This window comes from Stigmatopora argus, chromosome 10, assembly GCF_051989625.1.
Source record: "Stigmatopora argus isolate UIUO_Sarg chromosome 10, RoL_Sarg_1.0, whole genome shotgun sequence".
Classification (NCBI taxonomy): domain Eukaryota; kingdom Metazoa; phylum Chordata; class Actinopteri; order Syngnathiformes; family Syngnathidae; genus Stigmatopora; species Stigmatopora argus.
Genome location: NC_135396.1, coordinates 6,838,809 through 6,847,475, shown reverse-complemented (window position 1 = coordinate 6,847,475; position 8,667 = coordinate 6,838,809).

The following is an 8,667-nucleotide window of genomic DNA, read 5'->3' as shown; positions in this document are numbered from 1 at the left end:
CGGGTCTCCCCTAAGTTACCACCCAAATCTTCATCATGGTGGAAGCCCCCTTGTCGCGGTGGATGGCCGAGGGGGATCGCACATATTCGTGGAATATTTCATGCATACACCTCTTATTTGGCATCCCACTTCCAACAAGAATGTGGAAGTTTTTACAAAGGTGGTAGTGATCAGGATAATTGGAGGGGTTGTCATTCGTATACGGAAGCGCATTGCATTCACATTAAAAATAAAATAAAAAGCGCTCATTGTTTTTCAAATGAATTTTTTGAGGGGGTTGTTTTTTCTATTAGTTATTTTTAAAAGCTCTGTTTTTCGATTTATTTTTTATTTTCTGGGGGTTGTTTTTAATCAATTAATAATTTTTGAAAACTCAATTTTGTTTTTGGAGTGATTTTTTTTAAACTCTGCTTTTCGAAATAATGTATATTCTTGGGTTGTTGTTGTTTTGCCCAATTCCGATTTTTGCTTTGTTTATTTTCAAGGTTGTTTTTTTAATTATTTTTTTCTACTGGTGGCCAGACCCAGGGAAAGCACCCCCTGCAGCCCTTGTGAGGATAAGCAGTTCAGAAAATGAATGAATGAATAAATAACAAAACCAGCACTAAAGGTCTCACATAGTAGCTACGTTTATTTGGACAACATTTCCTTAATCTGATCAGAGTTCAGGTTAATATTGTGATTGGAGTCACACTTATGGGACCAAATGACTTTGAAATGCACAGATTTACCAAAAATAGCAGTAGAAGAAGTTGAGTGATTTCCCTGTGAACAAAACATTGCTCTGTCCATATATACTCTAACTTTTAGCCTTATTTCATATATTTCTACTCTTTTTTTCTACCATTAGGCCTTTCAGCAATCTCCACCAAAGTCTCAGACATCAATTATTGATATCTAATTAAGCCAATTAAAACACTAACCAAAATATTAGAAACATATTTGACTGCAATCCATGCTTCTTCTCGGTATTATTACATAGTCTGTTTCTGAAGTAACAATTTGCATGGAATTGCAGTTATGTTGTTTGCAAATCCCCCATCCCATAAAGGTATTATTGAGCATACCATTTGTAACATAAGAAGTGGTTTCCCCTTCACTATAAATTTAACAATTGTACAGTGTTCATTTGAAATTCCTTATTATTGGCTATGTTTACTGGCTATGTTTTATTGTGTTGCCTTCAGCTCAATCGTAAAAAATGACATCCGTATAAATTGGTGCCTACAAGCAAAATACCAAAAGGAGGACAGAACTATAAACGCAGAGGCAACTGATATCGCAGGCTCAATGATATCCCTGTGGAATTTTATTGGTGGAGAAAGTCGATTAGAAAAGAGATCCAACATATTTGACTGTCCTTACAAGGTGGATTTTCTCCCCAAAGGCTTTGGGCTCTCCATCCTCCAAAAATAATCTTCAAAATTCTCCTCTGAAGATAGTTGAAAGGACAGAATTTGTATATTCTTTGCCAAATGTAACAGATGGTGCCATAGTCACCAGTGTACAGTCGATTCTGTTATGCTAGCTATGTTTATAAGAATGTGAAATTTCCCTTACACAGTACACAGCTCCTATAGGCAAACTGCAGTTGCCCTAAATTTTACATAGGAAGAGATTACTCATAATGAGTTTCTAATTGCATGACCTACAAAATGTATTAATTGCGTAAAAACTGAGATAAAATGAGTTTCGGAATACCGAATTAAACCTCTGACAGTCATTTTAAAATTAGACCACCGTCCATCTAACTACTGAGCTATCCGGTCAACAGTATTTGCTTGGCAACATAGCAGAGCATATGTAACAGCAGCCATTGGGGGGAAGAGAAAAAAGAACTATTGATTTTGCCTTCAGGGAAGCATACAGAAATATTCCAAAACAGCCAGCATTTGGAAGCCAGTGGATTAATGTCTGGGGAAATAACACACTTGAACAGAAGACAGTGAACATCGCTATGAGGAAGGTTTGTAGAGCGTGCCAAGTGTATCATGGGTAGACACGAAAGGCTCTTGAGGGAAAAGCACACAAGTTTTTTTTTTTCCACTTCTCTACCTAGTAACCACCTGATTAAAATAGCTACGTGGACAGAACATCCTGCTCATACGTGGATACCCTGTAAAGGAAGAAAGCACAGCTCTGGTTCTTTTCACGTGATGTGAAATGTGGTCGTCATTGTTAATCTGATTATTAGGAACGTGAATTGTTATTGCAATAAGCTCAGTATGGACTTACAAAATAATGTTGTTGTTTTTTCAAAAGGGTTCCCATATAAAAAAATAAAAAAATGATGGATTTCATCTGTGAGATTTTATAAACAGCGATTAAAAAGCCATTTGTGTCTTTTCAACATTAATTCTAAAACAGAGATTTGTTAATGTTATTCCTCTAGAATCTCGGTTAACTAACTTTTTAACCCTATATAAGTCTAGGTCTCCCATAAATGACCATTTAATTCTATATATTCTATATGTATATTTGTGTCATACGTGTCATGCAGCAGTCATGGTTTATTTACAATGTCAAACAGCCAGATTTTAAATATTTGATGACCTTACAATATATGTTTTTTTTATGGCCAGTCACGGCAGAAAGTATTTTCGTCAAGTTCTATATGTGCATGACTGTGAAAAGCATCTTTTAATGGGTACATACATGCAATAGATCCATGAACAAGCAATCAATCTATGCTTGTAAGTGTGTTCTTTTGCACAGTATGAAGCAAAATTGATATATGACAAGACTTATTCACCGCCAGACTTTGCAAAAACAAATGGCACTCCAGTCCTGATGCACACAGATTTGTGTTCAATTGTCTTCTATCTTGTGTTGTCCCCTGCAGTGCACATTATTCTTTGCTCGTCTAAACTGCACATATAGTGACAATAAATAATCCTTAGCAAATCAGTATGTAATTATAGCAATAAGCGTTTTTATGGGCTCTGAAACATCTTACAACTTAGACTTATCTGGGCTGAAATGCTTGGAAACACTAATTCTTTTAAAAGGACTGAATACATAATTACTAATGCTGCATGGTTGTGAAATTGGGATGCTGAGCAATGATGTTAAAGGTTGAAATAAGCAGTAACATGAAAATATCGCTGCTGTTGTAGCAACAACGTACCTTGTGTTCAAAATATACGGCTAAAAATGGGAAGTACATTACCATTCTTTTGCCCTCAATTCCTCCCAAAAGTACAGACTAGTACATTAATGTTATATTGCTTTTGTATTCCATATAACCAACCTGTGCTTTAATCATCGCAATGATTCCTTTCCACATATCTTTGATACAAGTCCCAGAGTAGAGCAACAAGCTTCAGAGGAGACTCAGCTCATTTCCCTTCATATGAGGTTGCTCATTTTGGAAGCCTTGTAGCATTTTATGGCCCACTGGAACATTTCCACATCCTCACGCATTTGATTAAAGCATAACCGTGCAGCGTACACCACGGGCCCCTTTCCGAATGCAGCTTTTATATTTTGCCGTTATTCTACAAAGTCTGTTTTGGTTGAAATACTGCAGAAGAATGAGCGAGAAAAAGCTTTGATGTTATAGTAAACGCAGCTGTAATCATCAGCTTTTTGGGATGTGTGTTTGTGATTTGAAAACAGATTCTAGGATCATACTGTCTTAATGTTGGCATGGAAGGCGGCACAGTGGGATGTACGTGGGTTGCAGTCCTGTCTATTTGTCGAGGAGTTCTAAGATTGAAACTTGAAACCTCCATTTCCAAAAATGAATACAATACAGTACAGAACCAACTGTACTGCCATAATTCAACTTTTCTTGTGTTACTCTGTAGGGTGCCAGATCTTGAAGATTTTTTGTGTTTAATCTCTCCACGCAATCACCAGTGGAGAGGCAGCCACGTAATGAAATCTCACACTGGGACAAGCTGACAGCTCCGCCTGCCTGTGATCATCTTCATTATGATCCACTGCCACTAAAGCCCCCTCGATTCCAGACTCCCTCACTTCTGGTCGGCGTCATCTTTCCAATGTCATCGCTAACTTCCTGCTACTGTCACCCCTTTTTCTACGGAAACCCTAGAATATCTGCTGTGGTTATACAATCAAGAATGCCCAACCTAAACCGAGCCAGTGCGAGTAAGACCTGCTCTTCTCCACTACAGTTGCAATAGTAAACAAATATTGAGTTAAATGAATAGCACTCTTAGTTGATTGTTAACATGGGTTGGTGAGAAACCGTGACCGGACGTTTGGTCGCCGGACTTTTGGTCGCCGGATGTTTGGTCGCCGGACGTTTGGTCACGGACGTTTGGTCGCCCGGACCCAAACAACCGGCGACCAAACGTCCGGCGACCAAAAGTCCGGCGACCAAAAGTCCGGCAACCAAACAGCAGAGTACCGTGAGAAACTGCTTCCTTTTCATTACTAGTCACCCCCCATGTGCCATACCAATACTCAATAACAGACAAAATAAATCATTTTAAACAGTGCATTGATGTAATACAAATATTGCAGTCACACACAGAGTCCCCATTTAGAAACACCGTCTTTCTGTAAAAGAACAGGCAAGTCAAGACAATTCATGTCATTTCTCTTCCGCTACCCCCGCATAGGCTAATTAACAGGAATCTTGGCAGTCAAAGGGAAGTGAGGATCCTCTGTCTTGATGTCTCACCCGAGATGAATGTTTTCCAGTCATAGCAACAATGCAATGAATGAAGTGGAGTCAATCAGCCAGATTCGCTCAGAATGAAATTAGTGCTAATTTGCCTGAAAGGGGAGCTTTAGATTCACTTCATCATGCCTCATCTAGGCTCCTGATCAATGCCGCTTGTCTTACAGAGGTGCAACGTCATGGAAAAAGAAAAGAATGATAGTATCAGAATCTATTGTAAACCAATCTCGCTGATCACTGACATGGAAAAGTAGGTTGGGGCTTTTAAGGCAGATATGACGGCAGTATATCCAGGGACAAACAAACATACAAAAATAATAAACTCTACAGCGAAGGTAGTTTTTAAGATTAATTACAGTAAACTGTTTGTATATTTAAACTACAATTAAAGACTGGCCACTGATTCAGGGTGTAGACACTCCCTATAGTTGGCTGGGATAGGCTCCATCAACCCTTGTGAGGATAAGCTGAATAGAAAATGAATTATTTTTATTATTGCACTTTTCATTTTTTTAAGTATATATCATTTCTTTGAATAAATATTTAGTGTGAATAAATCATTCAAAATGATAAGAAATAAAATTTGATTATGCCCCCCCATATCATTTTGTGATATTTAAATGAGTTTAAATTTCATTTCATAACATTAAAAAAGACAATTTCAGTTTAGGTAAAAAACAAATGTAAGGTGACTCAGATATAAATTCAAATGTATTAAAATGTGCATTCGGTTTTGAAGGGTTTTGTTGGAAGTGTAAAAAAAACTTTTTCTCTATTAAAAAGACACATTCTTGCCTTTTATTTCCTCAATAGAACGGGTGTGAACTCAAAATGCTAAAGCGTGTGATAAGAAAATGGGCGCTGGAGACTGCTTGCAATTACTGTTTCATTGCCCATGGCTCAACTGAAAAGACGGGGTATAGAATTTGCCATTTATTGAATAATGATGAAGAGCAGGCATGTTTAAAAGAGAGAACCATGCACCTCCCAAAAAAAAGAACAGATATGATGAGTCAGCTTGATTAGTGCACAGCCATGAGACCTCTGTCTCAGTCCCTTAAGTTCCAAATCATAAATTAGGGCGCTGGAAATCAGGAGTGCTTTCAGCTATATATTTTTCCATTTAAAAAAAGGTGGGAGGGCATCCAGAGTTGCAGCAAATGGGCTGTAGAGTACCTCAGATTACAAGGGTACAACTATGGCATTTTAATTCACTTCAATTAATTTGATTTACAATCTCAGATGGGGACTTATTTTGACCTGTAAGTCAAATCAAAGTACTAGTCTACAGGTGTTTTGAAGGCATACATAGGAATCTTAAACTTGAAATTAATAAGTGTGTCTTTTATTTTATCTCCAGAACTTTTCCTTGATCAGAAGAGACATGACATAATACAGCCAAAGTTTGACAGCTAATCTGAATGACTGAATGTGAACTGACATTACACAGTGAGTAACAAAGTGTAGGAAATGGAGAAAGCTTGGGATTGAAAAAGCTTCAAGGCAATAGCATTACTCCGCTGAGCCAGACAGCAGAATTCGGTCAGTGATGATACCCGTCGCACTGTCGCCAAGGCCACTGAATCAGCTCCAGTGAACCGACCCATAGCAAAAAAAAAATCCTTCATATAGAGATTTCATTTTATTGCACTCCGACTGAACATGGCTCTTTCATTGTTATAAAAAGCCTATGAATCTCCTGTATCAAAGATTATACACATTGTTGACAGTTCAGTTAAATTAAGGATTCTAACCCAATTGCCCTGAATTGCAGTTAATGACCCCTGTAACCACACAGCACTGTTTTTTTTCCATGCGTGCAATAAGCCAAAGCTTGAGAGAATGTGTTAAGTTATTCATCTGTGCTGCTGTTTCACTTTGAGCCCGGGAGCCCAAACAAATCAACGGTCACCTAATTAGCCTTGATAGGGGCTAAAAGGCCCTTTGAATCAAGTCATCCCCAGTAGACGTGGCAAAGCTTTTATGCACAATCATTATTAGGACCCAATATACATACAGCTGACAATGCTTAGTTTCTGAGTTTGTTTCAATGTCATGTCAGCGGGGAGGAGGGGGGTGCAGGGGGCATCCTTCACTCAAGGCTAGTAGAACTTTTAGAAGGAAACACCTAATGAGACTAGTGTCTTCACCGTAGGGTGCATAATTGTTTCATCATAGCAGTATTGGAATAAATGTATCAGCAAAGTGAGTCACCTTGCCCAAGACTTCAATTTTGTTGTACTTAAAATCGTTTTTCTTTTTACATTCAATCTACTTATTATTTAATTTTCTATCCCTCAGGTTTACCACCAATCTAGATGTAAAACCTCATAACAAAGGTGCAAGATTTCCGCTCAGGTGCGACAGGCAAATGAGACTCATTTTAATCCTTCTGTTAATAATGCTCAATCATTGTTTCCTCTGTGTCAGGAAATTGCATTAGTGACACTTTTCCTTTTGTCATCAAATATTTGATCACTTTGGAGCATTGCGAAATTAAGACAAAATTTAGAACTTGGGAAGGCGGTGTGCTACTAAATATCATGGGATTTTCTTGTGTAACTTTTTTCAACAGCACTGTGGACCCTAATGAGCAGGAAGTGATACAAAGTCTACAACAAGCCACTTGAGATGGCATGCTGGGGCCCCAGAGAGCTGTTAGCCAAAGTTTCCATTTTAAACATTGACCAAGGAAAGAGTATGTTGATGTATTGTTAATTAATCGCAGGAAGTTGTTATGGTGTTTGGGGATCTGCATCACTTATTCAGGGCCTCCGACAGTTTGGTTCTGTTTGGGACATTTCTATGAATCCTGTGAAGTGATAATTGCACGAGTCCCTCTGAAGTTTCAAGTCAAATGGCAAATGGCGCCGATTCCCAACATTACGTTAAATCATGTTGAGTCACAGAATTATTTCCGGTCAAGTTGAGTTGACTCACAACATTATGTCAAGTCAAGTCATGGCGTGTCAAAGTCGAGTTGTGTCACAAGGTCATGTCGAGGGAAGTTGTCTTACAAAGTTACGTCAAGTCAATTCAAGTCAAGCCAGATCACAGGGTTGTCAAGCCAATTCAAGTCAAGCCAGAACACAGGGTTGTCAAGCCAAGTCGCATCAAGTCACAATCTTGTTGAGTTGAGTCACAGGTTAGTCAAAACTTTCACCATTGTCCACAAACAACCTTTATGGAAGAAAAAAATGAATTTACGCACACCTGTCATGGAGAAGCAAACCTGACAGTCCATAATATTCTTGTTGTGGTGAAATTGCTCTCTGACTATCCCTTTTTTGATCAGTGTAAGAGACACCTATCGAGTGCCCTGAGTAATCCCCAGGGAGGTTTAATGTTAAGCCCAAGCAGGTCATATAAGAGGCATCTCAGCTTTTGCCTATCTCTGTTGGGCCCACTGGAGGAAATCTAATTTGTTTAATAGCCTGCTGCTTCCACGCCAAGCAGTTGGGTGCGAGGAAACAGAAGGTAGCGATGATGAAAGCTTTGCAATAGAAAGAGAGCGAATGAGCGAGAGAGCGAAAGAGAGAGCGCAAACATTCTCTTGCCACATTCACTGATGAGTTGTGATTTCCAAAGTAAAAATCTGTGTCAGCCATCTGGTGACGAAGAACAGCACAAAACCATTGGCATGATTCGATTTCCCATTTTAATAATTCAAGCATGGATGCTGTCATTGCGATAATGACAATACATTTCTGAAAACCCTTGATGACAATCACATAGCTTCACATATTGCCATTTAAATAAACGTCAGTTTTCCAGTTTCACAAACTTGAAAAACATCCCCGTACGTTACGGTGTAAACTTATTTTGAAAAGATTTTTATTCAATAGATCATTCAACAACCAGACAGTTATATTCTTCCACATTCAACAGTAAAGCTTTATCTAAAAACGTCCATATTCATTAAAAAAATTTTTATTAATGCCCTTGGAGTTTGCACTTGAGCAGCACTAAACAGTTATCTGCCTATAATTTATATCTTTTGCTTTCCCCTCCTCATT